The sequence below is a fragment of the Podarcis vaucheri genome (genome assembly GCF_965113315.1).
Source record: "Podarcis vaucheri genome assembly, chromosome: 6".
In the NCBI taxonomy this organism is placed as follows: domain Eukaryota; kingdom Metazoa; phylum Chordata; class Lepidosauria; order Squamata; family Lacertidae; genus Podarcis; species Podarcis vaucheri.
Window position 1 is genome coordinate 102004196 of NC_138764.1, and position 24329 is coordinate 102028524.

Consider the following 24329-nt stretch of genomic DNA (forward strand, 5'->3'; position numbering starts at 1 on the left):
GGAAACGCTTGGCATGGGTTGCTGCTGTTGTTTTCAACACACACACACACACACACACACACACACACACGATTCCTAGCAGCACATTCCAGTTAAGAGGATGGAGGCCACAGTTCCTTCATGATCAAGTGGGTTAATAATTAAGAATCGTTATCTAGGTACTGCCGTTAGTTCCTTCGTGTGGAGACCAAAGTTGGTGGCTTGTCTTGTTTGAGCAACGCGTGCATTCCCCCTTCGCCCCCAGTGGCATTCAGATTCAAGGCGGGAAACGCTGCTTTCATGTTGATGAAGAGCACCCATCAATACCTTACTTGGGAGCCAGCCAGAATCAAACCACTGGCAGCTACGCAGGGAAACGGAGTGCATCTCGGTTGCCTTCATCTCTGCAGTGGAGTGCCAGAAACCCAGTTTCGGGACTCCAAGCCAAGAGAGTAACACTTGCCAAGGGAACGGCATCTCGCTGGCCACTGTGATAACAGGATCCCTCATCCAGCTGGCTCTTCTTAATGGTTTGCTTCGTACACAGGGGGGAAACTGAGGCTGTAGTCGCCGGACTACAGTTCCGATCACCCACCAACAGTCATTGCCAGAAGGACTCGGTTGCACCACCAACGCTGCAATAACGCTATAACCATTATTTATCTTCAGGATACATCCCACAGTGACCTGGAAGTACTGGAAATGGTTACTTTCAGGTTTCGCAGCTCGCGCATGCACAGACGTGCAAAATGATGCCACGCGCATGCGCAGAAGTGGCGAGTCGCGACCCGCGCACGCGCAGACACTGGTTACGTTCTGCTCATGTTGCGAACGGGGCTCTGGAACGGATCCCGTTCACAACCAGAGGTACCACTGTACAACACATGTTGGCTAGGGCTGATGGGAGTTGTAGTCCCAAAGTCTGGATGGCGCCCGGTTGGCAAAGGCAGATCTAAGTGAATGCTTATCCACACTTCCATTTGCCACGTTGCTTTCCCCTGGGGAAACACATGGTTTAACGCCAAATGGGAACAAACGGCAACTGAGTTTTACGCAGTTTGTCATTTGTTTTGATTTACCTCTAAGGAGCGGTTTTCCAGGGAAAAGAGGCGGTACAAAGTTAAAACTGCTTGGGCCAATACCTAGAAAGCCCAGGGCGAGTGGGAAACTGCTTGGGCCCTTGCTTTATAAGTACAGGACAAGCAGGAATGTGGATAATCCCATGGATAATGCCTCTACCCTAGGAAGCAAGCATGCTAGAGAAAACAATCTCCCTGACACCCTAGCTTTCTACATGCAGGGAATGTTTAGTACATGGAGGAGCATTCCGTCATGTGAAGTCCCACTGGCAATTTAAAGTAGTCCGTTCTAGGTAGGTAGTGGTGCATCCCATATTTGGTCATCAAATATGGAATTAAATCCGGGTGGGTAGGAATCAGTGGCCATGCTGGTTTAGAATTGGAGTCCAACGATACCTGGAAAACCATGGGCTCCTCACCAGATCCCCACCCTGTGTTAAAAGATCTAGCCCAAAATCACCCTTCAGATCAAAAACTGACACTTAAAAAAAACCACATTAAAAACCACCTAGATGTACCCATTTGTTGAACAGCATCACTGCAGGGCACGTGGCCCAACATCGAAATACTGTATGTTCTTTTTGGTCTCTCTGACTTCCTATTATACAAATTCTGCTGAGACCGGAGCTAAAAATTATTGTGTTTAAAGGCAGTACCTGCTTCCTGTTAAAACTACAGTGAACTGCGTTGGTTTGTGATTCTGCTTCTGGTAAAAAAAGAAAAAAGAAAGGAAATTCTTTTAAAATCAAGAGAGTATATATGTATAAGAACTGCTGGTTGCAGCCAGGGGATTTATTGGAATAGTTTGTGTTTATTGCTTTAGCCGGAATGCTGCAAGCTTCGACAACGCTGCCTCCCATAGGATGGATCCTCAGGACTTATCTGCCCTCGGAGCTGGACCTCAGTGTCCGGGCAGATGTTGTTGTTGTTGTTTAGTCATTTAGTTGTGTGACCCCATGGACCAGAGCACACCAGGCACTCCTGTCTTCCACTGCCTCCCACAGTTTGGTCAAACTCATCCTGGTAGCTTCGAGAACACTATCCCACCATCTCGTCCTCTGTCGTCCCCTTCTCCTTGTGCCCTCCATCTTTCCCAACATCAGGGTCTTTTCCAGGGAGTCTTCTCTTCCCATGAGGTGGCCAAAGTATTGGAGCCTCAGCTTCAGGATCTGTCCTTCCAGTGAGCCCTCAGGGCTGATTTCCTTCAGAATGGAGAGGGTTGTTCTTCTTGCAGTCCATGGGACTCTCCAGAGTCTCCTCCAGCACCAGAATTCAAAAGCATCCATTCTTCGGCGATCAGCCTTCCTGATGGTCCAGCTCTCACTTCCATACATCACTACTGGGAAAACCATAGCTTTCACTATACGGACCTTTGTTGGCAAGGTGATGTCTCTGCTTTTTAAGATGCTGTCTAGGCTTGTCATTGCTTTTCTCCCAAGAAGGAGGCGTCTTTTATTTTTTTGCCTGCTGTCACCTTTTGCAGTGATCATGAAGCCCAAGAAAGTAAAATCTCTTATGTTGTAATTATGTTGCATAGACAACATAATTTAGTATATCCCTGCACAGCTGGGTCACCAGTCAAAGCTGACGGAATGCACTTTGAGTCTCAAGTGACAGTAAGGAACCCCGAAGTACAACATCCAGAATGGATTAAGTTCTTAACCCAAAGTACCAGTGTACCCCCAAGCTACGTACCTGCTCCTTCCTAGAGAGTGTAACTTTACCCATTCATCAGGTTGAGGGAACCACCCACTAATCGTGTCTCAGTCTTGCCCAGTCTTGCCTAGATTAAGTTTCAGTTTGTTGGCATTCATCCCATTACCGAGGCAAGACATTGATCTGGCATATCTACCGCCATGCCTGCAGATTTAAAGGAGAAGCAGAGTTGTGTGTCATCAGCACATTGCTGACCACAACAACCTAAGAATTAAACAGAGTCTCTCCTGCCTTTTGCAGCAACCTTGCTGCAAGAGTAGGGATGGGGGACAAACTCGATTCGGTTTGCATTTGAAGGCAAACACACATATTTTGCACTTCATGAAACCATGTGCAATCCAAAGCGCAGATATATTTCAAAATCTGCACTTATATGGCTTTTGCAGAGTGGTTCTCCAGCCAAGCAACCATAGCTGTCAACCGTCCCTTATTTGGCGGGAAAGTCCCTTATCCCAGCACTGTGTCCCACTGCTGTCCCTTATTGATGATGTCCCTTAAATTTCCCGGGTTTCAAAGGAAGCAGCTCCTTTCCCACCCTCCTTGCCGGCCAGGGAGGAGGGAGGCTCCAACTGTGTTGCTTGGCTGCGTTGCTCACCCAATAAGAAGACTAAGAACGACTGAGGGGTGGAGCTTGCATGCCATGTGCTGATCAATTCGGACACATTGCCTGGGGACTCGCCTTTGCTCAGCGCTTCCCAGCAGAGAGGTGACGGTGGTTTTCCTTGCTGCATCCCCTTTGCCGGCTTGCTGCGCTATGGGAACCACCGCTTGAGGCTTCGTTTGGCTGCTGGTTGACTGAAATCCCTTATTTTGGCTGCTGATCCCTTATTTTCGAGGCTGCTGGTCCCTTATTTTCAAATCTGTAAGTTGACAGCTATGCAAGTAACGTGCACAAAAATGCACAGGCCGAGGTAAAGTGTGCACAAAAGCACATATAATAGCGGGCGCAGCATACAAAAATGCATCACATTAGGGGTAATGGGTTTGCGGAAATGTGCTTGCTGCGCACAATTGCATACAAAAATGTGCATAAGGATAAGTTTGCATGAAGATGGATTTCATAAGGACTGCTTAAAGATTTGCAAATGAGTGCGGAAATGTAGAGAACTGAAGATTGGGGAAATGAGAAACTGAAATGGGACAGATTTGCCCATACCTGTTAAGAGCGCCAGGAGCAGAAAAGGTGGTAAAAACAGTGCCAACTGCAACAAAATAATCCCTGTTGTCTGGCAACTTTTAAAGGTCCCACGGCGGCAGATCTCCTCCTGTTGCATCTTCTCATCCCCTGTGGCCGCTGGTTCTGGTTTCTGTGCAGTCCAAGTTTTTTTTTCCACGTCCCGCAGCCTGTACAACTCTTCGTAAAGTTTTGCTTCATTCATTCCCTTTTGCCAGCTGGCTCTGATCAAAAAGCTTTTAATATTACGAGACAAAGACTTGGGGTGGGAGGGAGAAGAAGAGAAGGGTGAACAGGCTGCAAGGAATCACTAACTGGCCCATTCTGGAAAGAGTTAACAGGACAGTGGTGTGTTATTGGCCAGCAAAGCAACCGCCTCTTTGGGATCCTGGCTTATTCCACCCACCCCCTCTCCTTCCACCTCCTCTTCCCCTTTCCCTTAAATTATTATCAGGCTAACAAGTCTGGGCTGTTCTTGAGCCAGCTCAGAGTGTCAACTTGCAGGCTCCTCGCTCTTCCTTTCCTTCCTTCCCTCCTTCTCTTTCTTTCTTCCAAACCGTGTTTAATCTTTAACTCCAAAAATGCTGATCTGGCCTTTTTTTAAAAAAAAATAAATAAATTCTTATTTAAAGATCAATTTACATATTATGCAATCACAGCAAATACAGGCATTTTGCAAGAGAGCGCAACCCCCCCCCCCGCATTGGACCTTGCTGGCCGTTGTTCTCCCCACATTCTGGCCCAGGAGATTTCTATACTCCCCACTCTCCCCCCCCCCTTTCACCCCCAAACCCCAGCCTGAGAAAACCGAGTATGGAAGTGTGTGTGTGTGTGTGTGTGTCCCCTTTCTGCAGGCTTTCCCCCCTTTTTTTCTTTCTATTTTTAAAGTATTTTATCAATCCAGATAATCAAATACATTATTTCCCCCCATTTCCCTCCCTCTCCCCCCCCCCACTAACAAGAACTTCCCTCAGCTCCCCTCTCTGATTTCTCTGCACATAATTGTTCTCTGCATGTTATAAAATTGTACATTTCCTTCCCTGATCTATCATGTATTCAACCAATAAATTTGTGGATGTTTATTCAAAACCTGCCAAGGAGTCCAGTTCATTTTGTTGTACTTTTAGGAACTTTGTAAAAAGTTCCCATTCTTCCTTAAAGTCGCAGTTGTCCTTATCAGGCAGTTTGTATGTCAATTTAGCCAATTCCGCATAACTCATCGGTTTTTCTTGCCACTGTTCTTTCGTTGGGATTTCCTCATTCTTCCATCCTTGTGCTATCAAGACTCTTGCCGCTGTTGTAGCATACATAAATAAGTTCTTTGTTTTCTTTGTCAGGTTTTGTCCTACCATCCCTAACAAAAATGCCTCCGGTTTGTTTTTTTACAAGTATCATTTTAAACATTTTTCGATTCATAATATATCATTTCCCAAAACTTTTTAACTTCTCTACATTCCCACCACATATGATAAAAAGTCCCTTCTTTTTCTTTACATTTCCAACATATGTTTGTTCTGGTTTTGTACACTTTTGCTCTTTGTACTGGTGTGATGTACCATCTATACATCATTTTCATATAGTTTTCTTTCAAAAGAGAACAATCTGTAAATTTCAGATCTACTTTCCACAATTTTCCCCAGCCCTCAAATTGTATATTATGTCCTATATTTTGTGCCCATTTGATCACGACCGATTTGACCTCCTCGTCTTTTGTTTCCCATTCTAACAGAATACTATATGCTTTCTTCAGCAGCTTCGCTTCTTCTTCTAAAACTTCCTTTTGAAATCTTTCAGCAGGCAGTATAATGGAAACTATTCGATTTGAAGTTTCTGGAGCAAAAACACAGCTACGTTTCAAAATTCACGCTTATCCAACCGAATAACAGGGCTGAAAATGCACACATCAATGAAAATAAATGTGTTTGATGGGTGAAATTGCCTGCAGAAATGTGTTCATCAGAATTCTGACAAATTTCCGTGGAAAAATTGCAAGCCAATGGAGAACTGAAATGAAGACTGGGAAAGCGAGAAACAAGGAGAAAACGAAATTGGCAGATTCCCACCCCACCCCTGTCATTCTGTGTGTCTGGCAGGTCCTGTATTTTTCTGCATTGCAAATCCTTCACGAGCTTCAAACGCTGGAGCCACGCAGCGGCCCTTCGTGGCCTCATCTGCGCTCGTCCCACAGTGCTGCCAAGCTACAGTTGTTGGTATCATCATCATCATCATCATCAACATTTATTATTTTTACCCCGCCCATTTGGCTGGGCTTCCCCAGCCATTCTGGGCAGCTTCCAACAAAATATTAAAATACTATAATACATCAAACATTAAAAGCTTCCCTAAACAGGGCTGCCTTCAGATGTCTTCTAAAAATCTGGTAGTTGTTGTTCTCTTTGACATCTGGTGGGAGGGCGTTCCACAGGGTGGGTGCCACTACCAAGAAGGCCCTCAGCCTGGTTCCCTGGAACCTCACTTTTTGCAGGGAGAGAACCGCCAAAAGGCCCTCGGCACTGGACCTCAGTGTCTGGGCTCAACGATGGGGGTGGAGACGCTCCTTCAGGTATACAGGACTGAAGCGGTTTTGGGCTTTCAAGGTCAGCACCAACACTTTGAATTGTGCTCGGAAACGTACTGGGAGCCAATGTAGGTCTTTCATGCAGGGCCGGCCCTGCTGTTGGGCAGAGGGAGATGGCCAACTCAGGTGGCAGGTGCTGGGAGGCAGGCACAGAGTGGCAGGGACGGATCGGAGGACAGGATTTGGCAGGCCATCCAGCTTGCCTTGCTAGCTGGCTAAACTCCCATCACTTCTGCAGACAGAAGATCCAGTTGCTGCACTGATCCGCTTCTGTACATGGGATTATGGGCCTCTTGTCCCTTGCCTCAGGCAGCAGAATGAATTGGGCAGCCCTGAACTGAGTCAAACAGTTATGGTCCACCTAGAATCATAGAATCATAGAGTTGGAAGAGACCACAAGGGCCATCGAGTCCAACCCCATGCCAAGCAGGAAACACCATCAGAGCACTCCTGACATATGGTTGTCAAGCCTCTGCTTAAAGACCTCCAAAGTAGGAGACTCCACCACACTCCTTGGCAGCAAATTCCACTGTCAAACAGCTCTTACTGTCAGGAAGTTCTTCCTAATGTTTAGGTGGAATCTTCTTTCTTGTAGTTTGGATCCATTGCTCCGTGTCCGCTTCTCTGGAGCAGCAGAAAACAACCTTTCTCCCTCCTCTATATGACATCCTTTTATATATTTGAACATGGCTATCAAATCACCCCTTAACCTCCTCTTCTCCAGGCTAAACATGCCCAGCTCCCTTAGCCGTTCCTCATAAGGCATCGTTTCCAGGCCTTTGACCATTTTGGTTGCCCTCCTCTGGACACGTTCCAGTTTGTCAGTGTCCTTCTTGAACTGTGGTGCCCAGAACTGGACACAGTACTCCAGGTGAGGTCTGACCAGAGCAGAATACAGTGGCACTATTACTTCCCTTGATCTAGATGCTATACTCCTATTGATGCAGCCCAGAATTGCATTGGCTTTTTTAGCTGCCGCGTCACAGTGTTGGCTCATGTCAAGTTTGTGGTCAACCAAGACTCCTAGATCCTTTTCACATGTACTGCTCTCAAGCCAGGTGTCACCCATCTTGTATTTGTGCCTCTCATATATTTTTTTGCCCAAGTGCAATACTTTACATTTCTCCCTGTTAAAGTTCATCTTGTTTGTTTTGGCCCAGTTCTCTAATCTGTCAAGGTCGTTTTGAAGTGTGATCCTGTCCTCTGGGGTGTTAGCCACCCCTCCCAGTTTGGTGTTGTCAGGGGTTCAGGAGCAGAGGCAAGGGCAAGGGAGGAAACAGAGAGCGAGGGGGAGGAGGCAGAAGAAAGGATGAGTGATGACGACGACCCGAGATCTCCGAGTCTTTCCAGTGAATCAGAAGATTCACAGAAAGGAGCACCAGTGGCCAGGGCAAGGGGGGAGCCTAGGGGGACACTCCAGGAGGAAAGGGCCAGAGGGGGCTCAGAGGGGAGCAGTTGGAGATCGGGACCAGCGTCACCAACAGAGAGCAGGGGAGAGGAAGGGAGTCAGGTATCCAGCGCTGGCAGCTCACAACGGGAGGGAGGGCACGAGTCAGGAGTGGCCACACCTCCATCGGGGAGCGAAGAAACGGTCAGACGGAAAGTGGAAGGTTGGGCGCGCGCGCCAAGTTCAAATGCACAGGAAGGTGGCGCAGTAAGCAGCCCGGAAAGGGAGCCAGGTCCTAAAGCCCGGCGCAAGGAGGCAGGAGGGTCCGGGGGGTCGGCGTCAGAAGAATCCAGGAAGGAAGAGACCCTGGGGGGCAGAGGGACCCAGAGAAGAACAGTCAGGCGGAAAAGGTTGAGTAAGGCTAGGATATTAAGTTGGTGTACAAGGGGCGGAGACTCAGACGGAGCTTCGCCGGTCTAACCCATAAGACGTAGAGTTGCATGCAGCAGCTGGAGAATGGAAACTGTAACTCAATAAAGACTTTTACAAAGTGATTGCTGGCTAGCGTGATCCTCTGTGAGCTAGGATCTGGAAGCAGCTCTGACAGTAAGCTCCGTCTCACGTTGTGGGCATCCACAGCCTCGCGGACAGAGGAGAAGGAGGGTGCCTGCGACTCAGCTCACGAACGGCAGACAATATGACGGCCGAACAGCAGATAGGAGAACTCAGAGAAGCAGTGACACGTCTGAATGCCGAAATACTTGCATCCAGGAAGAGAGAGGAGGACGCAGCTGCCGCCTACAGGGATCTCCAGGTCAGGTTGGAAGTGCTTACGAAGCAAGGGGAACTGACACCCAAACGGGAGGGGATTGGATTGGGAAGAAGAACAGGCGGTCTAGTCTCTCACTTCGATGGGAATTTACAAATGTACCCCAACTTTAGAGCAGATGTACAGTGTGCACTGCAACTGCTGGACAAAGACTTTAGAGATGAGCAAGAGAAGGTGGGATTTATCATGTCCCATTTGCATGGAGATGCTAAAGCATGGCTGCGCAATTTGTGGAGGGATAACGATCCAGCGCTCCAAACCGTGGATGCCTTTATTAAAGCGATGGATGGGTGTTTTTTATCAAGCATAGACGTGGATCTTGCCCGGAAGGAGGTGCATGGGCTGAAGCAAGGGAGGGCCAGCGTAAGACAGTACCATGCCCGCTTTTTTGCATTAGTCAGTGCCTTGGAATGGGACAGAGATTCAGCTCCAGTCAGAGATCTATTTTGGGAAGGCTTGAACAGTGCGGTTAAAGATGAAATTGCAAGGGGGGAGAGACCCCGGACCACGCAGGAGGTCGTTCAGAGGGCGCTGGCGGTGGGAGTGCGGCTGGAGGAACGTCCATGGAGCAGGGACGAAGGACGTGGAGGGCGCGAACCAGCGAGAGGGTTCTCCTTCGTTCCCAGGGAAGCTGCGCGTGCGCAATCCACACCTCCGCCAGGAGGGGGAGCGGAACCTATGGAGGTTGGCGGTGCCAGGGCTCAGTCAGCAACCAGAGCCACAGCACCGGGAGCAGTCAAGGCGAAGCCTCCTAGAGGGAACAGGAAGTGTTACATCTGCGAAAGTCCGCAGCACCTGGCGAAAGAGTGTCCCCAGAGGCTCCACAAGCACACTGCAGCCTCAGCAATGGTAACTGCAGCAACTCAGCAAGGGGAACCACAGCAGGGAAACGACGGAGTCTGGCTGGAGAGAGAGGCACTGGGGCCCAGCCAGACGTGTCAGTGAAGCAGTCCCCAGAGATTTTGCAGCCCACAGACCCCCTCCCACCCAAACCAGTGGTGAGGCTCACCGCATCGCTCCAGCTACCCAATGGACTCGCCATGGACGTGCCAATCACCATTGACTCAGGAAGCAATGCGGACTTTATAGGGCAGGACTTTGTCGATAAACACGCTATACAGCTGCTGCCTGCCACGCTGCCCCTGCAGGTCATCACAGTGGATGGCAGGGAGCTGCTAGGGGGGCAGGTGGTGAAGCAAACGCCACCAATGGTGATGCGACTTGGAAATCACAGGGAAATCATCAGTTTTAATGTCACCAGACTGTCGGACACGCCTATTGTCTTGGGCATGAGTTGGCTGGACAGACACAGTCCGACGTTGGCTTGGTACCAGCGGCAGCTAGTCTTTGGCTCCTCATACTGCGCTGAACACTGCATCCTGCCCCGGCAGGAGGGAGAGGAGGAGGAAGCGCAGCTGCAGCTGGGGACGCTGCAAGCAATCCCCCACAAATACGCGGGATTTTTGGAGGTCTTCTGCGAGAAGGAAGCGGATAAGCTACCCCCCCACAGATCATATGACTGCAAGATTGACCTACTGCCAGGGGCGGCGCTGCCCAAAGGGAAGCTGTATTCCATGTCTGAGGACGAACTACAGGAACTCAAGGAGTTCATAGCTCATAATTTGGAGCGCGGCTTCATCCGGGAGTCCAAGGCGGTGGGAGGCAGTCCTGTATTCTTTGTGAAGAAGAAGGACACGCCCCAAAAAAGACTTGTAGTGGACTACCGGATCTTGAACAGTGTGACCAAGCCATCGGACTTCCCCATGCCCAGGATCGACGACCTCCTCGCGACGGTACGCAAGGGTCGCGTGTTCACCAAGTTGGACCTGCGTGGGGCGTACAACCTCATTCGCATGCGGGAGGGTGATGAGTGGAAGACAGCCATGTTCACGCCCCTGGGCACCTACGAATATAGAGTTATGCCTTTTGGATTGCAAAATGGCTCCCACGTTTTTCAAGCGTTCATGCATCACGTGTTGGCGGGGCTACTCTACAAGACGTGCGTCTGTTTCTTAGATGACATCCTGATCTTTTCGGAATCGCAGCAGGAGCATGACAGACACGTCAAGGAAGTGCTGACCAGGCTGCAGCAGCATAGGCTCTACGCCAAGCTGGAGAAGTGCCAGTTCGACGTGACGGAGGTGGATTTTCTGGGCTACAAGTTGTCTGACAAGGGGCTCGCCATGGACAGCGCCAAGGTTCGAGCGGTGTTGGATTGGAAAAGCCCGCGCAACCGGAAGGAGGTCCAACGATTTGTCGGCTTCGCGAATTTCTATCGCAAGTTCATCAAAGGCTTCGCTATGCAGACAGCGGCCATCACGGACACGCTTAGCTCCAAGAAAAAGAAGTTCATCTGGACGGAGCAGGCGGAGCGGTCCTTTCAGGCACTCAAACGTCTCTTCGCGTCGGAAGAGCAGCTGCTGCATGTCGACCCCAGCAGGCCGATGAGGGTCGAGACAGACGCCTCGGACAGAGCCGTGGGAGCAGTCCTGCTGCAGAGAGACCCGCAGGGGGTTTGGCGGCCGGGGGCGTTTTACTCCAGGAAGCTCAGCAAGTCCGAACAGAACTACACCATCTGGGACAGGGAGTTGCTTGCCATTCATGCAGCTTTCAAGGCGTGGAGGCACTTCCTGATCGGCGCCAAGCACACGGTGCAGGTCTGCACGGACCACAAGAATCTGGAGCACTGGCGCACGGCGCAGTTCCTGAACCAGAGGCAGATACGTTGGGCTGAATTCTTTGCGAATTTCGACTTCCGAATAGAGTATGTCCCGGGGGACACCAACGTCATGGTGGATGCCCTATCCCGTAAACCACAGTACCTGGAGGAGGCGACGCCAGCGGCTGCCATGCACATCTTCGCACCGACGGTGTGGGCGTGCGCTTCGGCGACAGTTGACCTGGATGCGGTGAGGAGAGCGCTGCAGGACGACACCTTCGCGCGAGCCAAGATGGCAGAGGCGCAAAGGGGCACGGCGGCGACCGGCGAGTTCCAAGTTCGCGATGGATTACTCTTCCGTAAAGGGGCCATCTACGTGCCGGGGGACGATCTTCGCGCCAAGGTACTGCAGCAGCTGCACGACGCACCCACTGCCGGGCACTTTGGCAAGGAGAAGACGATAGAATTAGTCGCCAGGGACTTCTGGTGGCCCAGAATGAGAGGGGAGGTCGCGGACTACGTGGCGAGGTGCGACACCTGCCAGAGGGCCAAACCAGTACACAGACCGCCGGCGGGACTGCTGGAACCGCTGCAAACCCCGTTCGAACCGTGGGAGAGAGTGGCCCTGGACTTTGTCACGGATCTGCCCAGCTCGAGGGGCAAGACGGCAGTGCTAGTGGTGGTGGACTTGTTCTCCAAGATGGCACATTTCATCCCGTGTGCGAAGGTGGCCACGGTGGAACAAACCGCCAAACTGTTCATAGATCACGTGTTCAGGGTTCACGGTCTGCCGCGGTCTATACTGTCCGACCGGGGGCGGCAGTTCATCTCGAACTTCTGGCAGAAGCTGATGAGCTTCCTGAACGTCAAGATCAACCTGGCTTCGGCTAGACACCCGCAGACCAACGGGCAAGCGGAGCGGGTCAATGCCATCATGCAGCAGTACCTGAGATGTTATGCGAATCAACAGCCTGCGACGTGGGTGGATTACCTGCCTCTCGCCGAGTTCGCCTACAACAACACGAAGCACGTGTCCACGGGGGTCACGCCGTTCTTCGCCAACAACGGGAGGCACCCCAGAACCTTCCCGGGACTGGAAAGAATGGGGGAGGGGGAGCCGCAGACAGCAGATGCGTTCGCGTCGGAGTTGCAGGAGGTCCACGATCAGCTTCGGCGGCACCTGGAGCTGGCTAAGCACGCATACAAGGTACAAGCGGACAAACACAGGAGAGGGTTGGCGAAGAGATCCATGTGGGAGACTGGGTCTGGTTAGCAGCCCACGCAGTGCCGGCCAGGTCGTTGGCGAAGAAGAAACTAGGGCATAAACAACTGGGGCCCTACCAAGTCGAAGAGCAGGTCAATCCGGTGGCTTTCAGGCTGGCGCTTCCGGAGGGTTCCAGGATGCATCCGGTGTTCCACAGATCGGTGCTCACTCCCTACAAGGCACCTCACAGATTTCAGGAACCAGGAACGGCACCAAGTCCGCTCCGAGAGAGAACCGAGCAAGGGGGAGTGGCACAGGAGGAGCGCATCAACGAAGTCACAGAGATTTTGGACTCTTGATGGGGGGAAGAGGGGGTAGAATACCTTCTCGCCAAGGAGGGCACCCCGGCCAGTGCCAACAGCTGGGTGCCGGGCTACGCTTTAGACGAACCTCTGCTCAAAGAAGAGTTTCATGCCCTCTTCCCACACAGGCCCATGCCAGCTGATTTTTTCGACGACTGGCTTTTCACTCCCACACTTTCTGCAAGCACGTTCCGGGGGTTCGACTCGGACGAGGAACCGACACGCGACACACGTTCCCCGGAGGGGTCACCCTCGGGATCTGCTTCAGAACCCTCGTATTGGTGGGACGATAGACCAGAGGAGCAGTGGCGCAGAAAGTGGCTGGAGGGTCCAGGACGAGCAACGCCCCCAGAAGGAAGCGAGGGAGAGACGGACATGGACGTATTCGGGGACGACCCGGGTTTCGAGCACGGCGGCACAGAGATGGAAGCGGAGGTGACCGTCGTCGACGAGAGCAGGGAGGAAGAACCGGAAGACTTCAGATGGAGGCCCGCCACGGGAAGCGAACTGTATCCGACATTCGTCCCCCTGACATGGCAGCACCCAGCTCCAGCACCGGAAGGAGGGGAGGGGGGAAGAGGGGGCTTCGAGGGGGGGATGGATGTCAGGGGTTCAGGAGCAGAGGCAAGGGCAAGGGAGGAAACAGAGAGCGAGGGGGAGGAGGCAGAAGAAAGGATGAGTGATGACGACGACCCGAGATCTCCGAGTCTTTCCAGTGAATCAGAAGACTCACAGAAAGGAGCACCAGTGGCCAGGGCAAGGGGGGAGCCTAGGGGGACACCCCAGGAGGAAAGGGCCAGAGGGAGCTCAGAGGGGAGCAGTTGGAAATCGGGACCAGCGTCACCAACAGAGAGCAGGGGAGAGGAAGGGCGTCAGGTATCAAGCGCTGGCAGCTCACAACAGGAGGGAGGGCACGAGTCAGGAGTGGCCACACCTCCATCGGGGAGCGAAGAAATGGTCAGGCGGCAAGTGGAAGGTTGGGCGCGCGCGCCAAGTTCAAATGCACAGGAAGGTGGCGCAGTAAGCAGCCCGGAAAGGGAGCCAGGTCCTAAAGCCCGGCGCAAGGAGGCAGGAGGGTCCGGGGGGTCGGCGTCAGAAGAATCCAGGAAGGAAGAGACCCCGGGGGGCAGAGGGACCCAGAGAAGAACAGTCGGGCGGAAAAGGTGGAGTAAGGCTAGGATATTAAGTTGGTGTACAGGGGGCGGAGACTCAGACGGAGCTTCGCCGGTCTAACCCATAAGACGTAGAGTTGCACGCAGCAGCTGGAGAATGGAAACTGTAACTCAATAAAGACTTTTACAAAGTGATTGCTGGCTAGCGTGATCCTCTGTGAGCTAGGATCTGGAAGCAGCTCTGACAGGTGTCATCTGCAAATTTGATCAGGATGCCCTTGAGTCCATCATCCAAGTCGTTGATAAAGATGTTGAATAAGACCGGGCCCAAGACAGAACCCTGTGGCACCCCACTAGTCACTCCTCTCCAGGATGAAGAGGAAGCATTGATGAGCACCCTTTGGGTTCGGTCAGTCAGCCACCTAGTGGGGAACAATGTGCATCCTGCTTGCAGATTTCCCATGGGTATCTGGTTAGCCCCTGTGAGACAAGGTGGGCGCTTGGCCTGATCCTGCAGGGTCGTCTTATGTCCTAGACTCAATACCCAGCTGTGGCGTTTGCCCTCCTAGGTGTGTGACATCATACTGGGTTCATAAGGAAAGGGTTAACTAATTGTAAAATGACTAACCAATGAGAACCCAAGGGGTGGAGTTAACTGTGTATAAGGTTTAAGCACAGGGTTTTGAGGGGAGTTAAGAGTAGGGAGGCAGGTGGCGCTGCAGGTTAAACCACAGAACTTAGGACTTGCCAATCAGAAGGTCGGCGGTTCGAATCCCTGCAACGGGGTGAGCTCCCGTTGCTCAGTCCTTGCTCCTGCCAACCTAGCAGTTCGAAAGCACATCAAAGTGCAAGTAGATAAATAGGTACCGCTCCAGCGGGAAGGTGAATGGCGTTTCCGTGCGCTGCTCTGGTTCGCCAGAAGCAGCTTAGTCATGCTGGCCACATGACCCGGAAGCTGTACACCGGCTCCCTCAGCCAATAAAGCGAGATGAGCGCCACAACCCCAGAGTCGGCCACGACTGGACCTAATAGTCAGGGGTCCCTTTACCTTTACATTAAGAGTTAGGGTGGTTGAGAAGACAGTGTGGAGTTAGACTAGAGAGGGAAGATAAGTCTGTGGGTTGGGCTAGTCTGGTGTGAGAGAGGGAGAGAATTTGTTAAGAGGAGTCAGTCAAAGTGGGAGAAGCAACAAGAGGAACAGCTCTTTTAGATCTGGTCCTAACCAATGTTGATGACCTGGTTAGTGGGGTAGAAGTGGAAGGATCATTAGGCGCGAGTGATCATGCTCTTCTGAAGTTTACTATACAGCGGAAAGGAGTAGCCAAGCATACTAGGACTCAATTTCTTGACTTTAAGAAAGCCGACTTCATAAAACTTAGGGAAGTGCTGGGTGAGATCCCATGGACAACAATACTAAAAGGAAAGGGAGTTCATGATGGCTGGGAGTTTGTTAAGAGGGAGATACTAAAAGCACAACGTCAGGCAATACCAATGAGACGGAAACATGGAAGGTGCCTAAAGAAGCCAGGGTGGCTATCTAAAGAACTTTTAACTGAATTAAGATTAAAAAAGGATGAGTACAAAAAATGGAAAAGGGGGGATACCACCAAAGAGGAATTCAAACAAATAGCCAGCACGTGTAGACACAAAGTCAGAAAAGCTAAAGCACAGAATGAACTCAGGCTTGCTAGAGAGGTTAAAAGCAACAAAAAAGGCTTTTATGGGTATGTTCGTAGCAAAAGGAAGAACAAAGAAACAGTGGGGTCACTCAGAGGAGAAGATGGTGAAATGCAAACAGGGGACACAGAAAGGGCTGAACTACTCAATGCCTTCTTTGCCTCAGTCTTCTCCGATAAAGAAAACAATGCCCGACCTGAAGAATTTGGAGCAAATGATTTAGCAAAGGAAACACAGCCCAGAATAACTAAGGAGATAGTACAAGAATATTTGGCTAGTTTAGATGTATTCAAGTCTCCAGGGCCAGATGAACTGCATCCAAGAGTATTAAAAGAACTGGCAGATGTGATCTCAGAACCACTGGCAGTCATCTTTGAGAATTCCTGGAGAACAGGCGAAGTCCCGGCAGACTGGAGGAGGGCAAATGTTGTCCCTATTTTCAAAAAGGGGAAAAGAGAGGACCCAAATAATTACCGCCCAGTCAGTCTGACATCAATACCAGGGAAGATTCTGGAGCAGATCATTAAGCAAACAGTCTGTGAGCACCTAGAAAGGAATGCTGTGATCACCAATAGTCAGCATGGATTTCTGAAAAATAAGTCATGTCAGACTAACCTGATCTCGTTTTTTGACAGAATTACAAGCCTGGTAGATGAAGGGAACGCAGTGGATGTAGCCTACCTTGATTTCAGCAAGGCATTTGACAAGGTGCCCCATGATATTCTTGTAAAGAAGCTGGTAAAATGCGGTCTTGACTATGCTACCACTCAGTGGATTTGTAACTGGCTGGCTGACCGAACCCAAAGGGTGCTCATCAATGGTTCCTCTTCATCCTGGAAAAGAGTGACTAGTGGGGTGCCACAGGGTTCTGTCTTGGGCCCGGTCTTATTCAACATCTTTATCAACGACTTGGATGATGGACTCAAGGGCATCCTGATCAAATTTGCAGATGACACCAAACTGGGAGGGGTGGCTAACACCCCAGAGGACAGGATCACACTTCAAAACGACCTTGACAGATTAGAGAACTGGGCAAAAATAAACAAGATGAATTTTAACAGGGAGAAATGTAAAGTATTGCACTTGGGCAGAACAAATGAGAGGCACAAATACAAGATGGGTGACACCTGGCTTGAGAGCAGTACATGTGAAAAGGATCTAGGAGTCTTGGTTGACCACAAACTTGACATGAGCCAACAGTGTGACACGGCAGCTAAAAAAGCCAATGCAATTCTGGGCTACATCAATAGGAGTATAGCATCTAGATCAAGGGAAGTAATAGTGCCACTGTATTCTGCTCTGGTCAGACCACACCTGGAGTACTGTGTCCAGTTCTGGGCACCACAATTCAAGAAGGACACTGACAAACTGGAACGTGTCCAGAGGAGGGCAACCAAAATGGTCAAAGGCCTGGAAACGATGCCTTATGAGGAACGGCTAAGGGAGCTGGGCATGTTTAGCCTGGAGAAGAGGAGGTTAAGGGGTGATATGATAGCCATGTTCAAATATATAAAAGGATGTCACATAGAGGAGGGAGAAAGGTTGTTTTCTGCTGCTCCGGAGAAGCGGACACGGAGCAATGGATCCAAACTACAAGAAAGAAGATTCCACCTAAACATTAGGAAGAACTTCCTGACAGTAAGAGCTGTTCGACAGTGGAATTTGCTGCCAAGGAGTGTGGTGGAGTCTCCTACTTTGGAGGTCTTTAAGCAGAGGCTTGACAACCATATGTCGGGAGTGCTCTGATGGTGTTTCCTGCTTGGCAGGGGGTTGGACTCGATGGCCCTTGTGGTCTCTTCCAACTCTATGATTCTATGATTCTATGAAACAGTTGAGACAGTCAGAAGGTATTAGGAAGGTATAGACCAGTAAAGAAACTAAAGTTAAGATACTGACAGGAATATTATCTGAGAAACCATAAACTTGTCAATGTTTGTAAAATAAACTTGTTTTTTGGGTTCACTTTTAACAACTGACTGGACTCAGTGTTTTACCAGAGAGTAACTGGCTGGTTAGGGACGCGGGTGGCGCTGTGGGCTAAAGCCTCAACGCCTAGGGCTTGCCGATCGAAAGGTCGGCGGTTCGAATCCCCGCGGCGGGGTGCGCTCCCGCTGCTCGGTCCCAGCGCCTGCCCACCTAGCAGTTCGAAAGCACCCCCGGGGGCAAGTAGATAAATAGGCACCGCTTACCAGCGGGAAGGTAAACGGCGTTCCGTGTGCGGCTCTGGCTCGCCAGAGCAGCGATGTCACGCTGGCCACGTGACCCGGAAGTGTCCCCGGACAGCGCTGGCCCCCGGCCAATAGATGTGAGATGGGCGCACAAACCCCACAGTCTGTCAAGACTGGCCCGTTCGGGCAGGGGTACCTTTACCTTTACCTTTAACTGGCTGGTGGCAGCGGGGAAGTGATCACAGTGGTGGCACAGGGATCAATAGACTGTTAAATGTCCGGGGACCCTGTGTGATCGCCACACCAGTATCTCCAGGTGGATCTGGGAAAAGCTCAGAAACCTTGGAGTTGCGTAGGGCAGCATAGTATGCGTAGACAATATGGCTTGAGAGACTAATGATCTGGCTCAGATTAAGGTAGCTGCAGATATTCCTAAAGCCGCTTCATGTGTCCATCCCATCCTTTAAGCTATTGCATGTTGGCGGTTGGTGGTGGCACCCATTCCCCACTATTTCCCAGACGTATCTGAAATCTCCTTGCCCACGTTCTTGGCAGCCCTGCCCTCCCCACTCCCTGTCTCAATGCTTCTTGGTCTTTCCTCATCCTGGCTCGAGTGATGGGCCGAGATGCCCTCCTCATTGACCTTTTGTGGTTCACGATGTCAGATGTTATTCAGAGTCACAAGACGAGGGGTTGACTCAAACTCCGTTCCAGCAGCTCTCCGGGACACACAAGCGCGGTTGTTGTTCGGCACAAGACCAATTTGTTCCAGTCACCCGGCTAGCACTTTTCCTGCTCAACTTCCATCCATGCGGTGACTCGGTGGATTACAATGAGGGCATGAAAGAGAAATGTCTTGCTTGGTTCTCCTTGCTGGGTGTCCAGCCAACCTGGTCTCTGCAAGAAGAGCCTAGCTGCTCAGTCAGGCCAGTGGACCATCCGGTCCAATGCCCTGTTTTCAAAATGGCCAACTAGATGCCCTGATGCAGGATTTGCATCCTGGCTGTTTTTGAACTACAATTCCCATCATCCCTAGCTAGCAGAACCAGTGGTCAGGGATGATGAGAGCTGCGATGCAGAAAGAGCCAAAGACCCACGTTTTGCAAACCCTGCAATGGTAAATCCGCAGCAGAATTCTCCTCTCCTGCAGTGGAGCTGCATCAGGCCACTTGCGCATCTTCGACACCTCCCTTTCCATGGAGGCTCAGATTGCAGCTACAACAAAGGCGGCATTTTTTCATCTGCGCCAAGCTAAGCAGTTGGCCCCTTACCTCTCTCGCCCTGACCTAGCCACTGTGATCCATGCAACCGTCACCTCCAGGCTTGATTATTGTAACTCACTCTACGTGGGGCTGCCCTTGAGACTGACCCAGAAACTCCAGCGGGTGCAGAATGCCGCGGCGAGGCTCCTTATGGGGTCCTTGCCGTGGGATAACATTCACCCAGTGCTATACCAACTACACAGGCTCCCGGTGGGGTACAGGGTCAGGTTTAAGGTGCTGGTTTTAACCTGTAAAGCCCTATATGGCCTAGGACCCTCGTAGCTACGGGACTGCCTCTCCTGGTATGTCCCACGGAAGAACTTACAGTCTTCAAACAAAAACATATTGGGCAATGACAGTAAAGATATTCTTATTTTTATTCTTATTCTTATATTGCAGGTCCAGGGCCACAGGAAGGTTAGGCTGGCCTCAACCAGAGCCAGGGCTTTTTTGGCTGTGGCCCCAATTGTGGGATGTAAACACAGGAGCAGTCAATGACAACATTCCTAGAGTGTACATGTTAGAACATGGGGAGGGATGTCTGTCCAGCAAGCAGGTAAACTTCCTGGGGACGGACTTCCTCCGCATGTGACCAGAGGTGGGTGTGGCCTCACCTGTGCAGGTAAATGATAAAAGCACAGGGCAGGCAGCCACTCTCTCTCTCTGCCATCTTCCTTCAATGAGGAAACATCTAAGGATGCTCTCTTGGCTCCCAGCCAAGAGAGGAGATAAGGTCTATCTTGCTACAAGATAGATTCTGAATGTATGTAACCTTTTTAAGCTGTCTGCCTTCTGGGATCATATTGTGAACAGAACGTGAGTAAACTCTTTTATACTTTTATAAAGACTGTGTTGTGTCTTGTATTTTAAGAGGGAACAAAAGGGGAAATTACCAGAGTAATTATTATAGAGGTTCTAGCGAACCTGTGCACACGTTACCGTTGCGAACTTAAAGGGGAATGTCTATAAACTCTGCTGATATTTTGGGAACTTGTTAGCACAAGTTGGATAAGGATATAATTAGTCAATATATCCTCTCCTGCACCCCAGAACATTCCCACACCAATCTGGTGGAATGCTCTGTCCCAAGAGACTAGGGCCCTGCAGGACTTGACATCTTTCTGCAGGGCCTGCAAGACGGAGCTGTTCCTCCTGGCCTTTGGCCAAGGCACATTCTCACCCCCTCCTTTGGCAATCCTCACAGAACTCTAGCCCAATGGTTGACATTAATTTGATTTTGAATTGATTTCAAAATGAATTTATGTGTTACTTTTGAGTGCTGTGTTACTTTTATTGTTGTGAGCTGCTCTGAGCCCGGCTTCGGCTGGGGAGGGAGGGATAGAAATAAATAATAATAATAATAATAATAATAATTATTATTATTATTATTATTATTATTATTATTATTATTATTATTATTATTATTATTATTTCTAGTCCAGCCAGTGGCAGAGCTTCATGCTCTGGCACCGTGGGGGGCGGAGAGCAAGTGGGGGCAGGGCTGGCACACATCCTGGGGGCTGGGGCGTGTTTCCTGGGGGTGGGGCGCACTACCTGCGGGGGCGGGGCGCCCAGCACGAGCGGGGGGGGGGCAGGCACGATGGCACCCTGCTGGGATTGCGCTGCCGGGGGCGGTGCGCTCCCCCCGCACTCCTCTTCCTCTGCCAGTGAGTCCGGCGTCCTGTTCTCACAGTGGTTGACCGGGTGCCTGTGGGATACCTGAAAACCGGACCCAAGGACAAGAGAAATTCTCACCTCCTGTGATTTCCAGATTTCTTGTCCTTCAATTTGCCCAATCCTCTTTTTTAGACCTGTAGCTCGTTGGCTATTAATGCCTTCACGCAGCTTGCAAGCGTGCAGGAGCTGGCTGCAGAAAAACACTCTGATGGGGATCTGTCCTCCTCCAAGCCCCTCTCCCAATTAACCTCTGTCTCCAGGACCTGCCCCTGTGGCATCCCTAGCTCTCAGATTTGGGCTCTGAAACCTCAGGGTCTAGGATGATCCTCTAACCCAGCCTTTCTCCACCTGTGGGTCCCCAGATGTTGTTGAACTACAACTCCCATCACCCCTAGCTAGCAAGGCCAGAGCTCAGGGATGATGGGAGTTGTAGTCCAACAACATCTGGGGACCCACAGGTTGAGAACCGCTGCCCCTGTGGATGTTTCAAAATAGCTTTTCCATGGGAACCAGGAAATGATCTCTCCAGGCAACGAGAGGTTTCTCTCTAACCTTTCTACACCCTCCATCCTCTGCTTCTTGGCTCACCTCTCCTACCTGGCTGTTGGCTGGCTGCAGACCCTCCTCCCCTCCGCGTGTCAATCACAGGTGACCTGGCTGCATCCTCCAACACGCCCAAGGGCAAGGCAGGCCAGCGCAGATGGCACATGCATTATTTGCTGCCTTCCAACAGCGGCCGGCGGAACTCAGGAGGACTGGACAAGGTGGCTGCCACCATTATTGTTGTTGCCACACTTCCAGCATCTGCCGTCCAGTGTGGTTTCCTCACTCTGTCTAAAGACAGGGCTGGCTTGGTGGCATTTTGAAGGCTCCCAGGATCCTGCCTGACCTCACAAGCCAGTTCCGTCCACCCAATCCATCCATCCATCTCCATTCCGCTGGTTTTCATTCCCAAAATATTCTGCAGCTGTTGAGCCTGCTCATTTCTTAACAGGCTGTTTTGTAAGGGAGCAAAGCCTTTCATTTTCATTTTAAATTATTTCTGCATATCTCTTGGTTTCCCCCAGGTGTGCTGGGACTTCCCCTCTTGTTGGCCAGCGGCCCTGTTTCAGCTACAAAGGTGTCATCGCTCTAGGGCTGCATTCAGCATTAGTAGAAAAGGTGTGAATCCAGCCTATTGTACCAGGACTGTTATTTTTCCCCATATACCTATGTGAAAATATAAAGATCAGAAATATTGCTATTTCTACTGGCAGGCCATGGTTGCCAACTCTTTCCCTGGCAGTGTCACTGTTATGTACTGAAGTTCTCACCCTGGGCCAGCAGGGGGATACTGTAAATAGTTTTCACTCAGGCCGCATATGCAAATAAGGAATTGAAAGTGACGTTCAGTGATTGGATAGTTACAGAAAGTTGTTACTGTTGCTTTGTAGCTGAGCTCTATATAAGCAGGTTGGCTGAACCCTTCAGCTCAGTTCTGTTCTGGGCCTGTGAATAAACAAGAGCTGTTTGAAGAATTGCTGTGTCGTCTGATATGGTTCACCCACAACTTAACAGTCACAATGCCTTTAACAGTTGCACAACCAGCAGAAATTCATTCAGTGAAGTTTTTTTCCTGGTTCTGGGATAGTTGCATGTGATGAATTGCTGTCTATCAGGTAGTTGTTAAAGACACAGGAGCCCTGCTTACTAAAAAGGTGGCAGAAATTCATTCAGTGAAGTTTTTTTCCTGGTTCTGGGATAGTTGCATGTGATGAATTGCTGTCTATCAGGTAGTTGTTAAAGACACAGGAGCCCTGCTTACTAAAAAGGTGGCAGCCACCAGGATGTTAGAATATTAGAATAGAATGACATTCTCCATTTCCTTTGGAACAGAGTGAGTGGAGACAAAAGCAACACTGTTTTTCCTACCTTCTTTCTTTATTTACTATTTTGCAACTTCACAAGTGCGCCATCATAACCAAAGAGTTCGATGTGAGATAATCGATGCAGCTGTTCACGTACCTGCAGGTTAAGTGCAGCCACCTGAGCAACAGGCCATTGTAGGACTGCATTCATTGAGTAAACAAACAAACAAACAAACAAACAAACCCCTGTGTTGCAGAATATGAGTCTGCAATATCAAAAGCAACACGATGGCCAGAAACAATTACAATGTGAAAAACTTTATGGAATAATTCAAAACATCAAAACTAACAAACTGAAGTCTCTGAAAGTCCTTAAATGAATTACGGTGCCAGACTTTACCCGGTGGAGAGCAAGCTGTGAAGCTGTGTATAATCATCAGGGGGTTTGGGCTGGGTGTCCATCAATATGCAGATGAAGAGAAGAAGAAGTAGAGTTTGGATTTGATATCCGGCCTTTCACTCCCCTTCAGGAGTCTCAAAGCGGCTCACATTCTCCTTTCCCTTCCTCCCCCACAACAAACACTCTGTGAGGTGAGTGGGGCTGAGAGACTTGAGAGAAGTGTGACTGGCCCAAGGTCACCCAGCAGCTGCATGTGGAGGAGCGGAGACACGAACCCCGTTCACCAGATTGCAAGTCTACCGCTCCTAACCACTACACCACACTGGCTCCCAGCTCTACTTCTCTTTTAAATCAGAACCAGTGAAGGCGGTGAAGGTCCTGTGTGAGTGTCTGGAGGCGGTTGGAGGATGGATGGCGGCTAATGGATTGAGGTTGAATCCTGACAAGACAGAAGTACTGTTTTGGGGGGACAGGGGGCGGGCGGGTGTGGGGGACTCCCTGGTCTTGAATGGGGTAACTGTGCCCCTGAAGGACCAGGTGCGAAACCTGGGAGTCATTCTGGACTCACAGCTGTCCATGGAGGTGCAGGTTAATTCTGTGTCCAGGGCAGCAGTCTACCAACTCCATCTGGTATGCAGGCTGAGACCCTACCTGCCCGCAGACTGTCTTGCCAGAGTGATGCATGCTCTGGTTATCTCTCACTTGGACTACTGCAATGCGCTCTGTGTGGGGCTACCTTTGAAGGTGATCCGGAAACTGCAGTTAATCCAGAATGCGGCAGCTAGACTGGGTGACTGGGAGCGGCCGCCGGGACCACATAACACCGATCTTGAAATACCTACATTGGCTCCCAGTACGTTTCAAAGCACAATTCAAAGTGTTGATGCTGACCTTTGAAGCCCTAAATGGCCTTGGCCCAGTGTACCTGAAGGAGCGTCTCCACCCCAACGTTATGCCCGGACGCTGAGGTCCAGCTCCGAGGGCCTTCTGGCGGTTCCCTCACTGCGAGAAGCCAAGCTACAGGGAACCAGGCAGAGGGTCTTCTCGGTGGTGGCACCTGCCCTGTGGAACGCCCTCCCTTCAGATGTGAAGGAAATAAGCAGCTATCCTATCTTTAAAAGACATCTGAAGGCAGCCCTGTTCAGGGAAGTTTTTAATATTTAATGCTGTATTGTTTTTAACACTCGATTGGGAGCCACCTAGAGTGGCTGGGGAAACT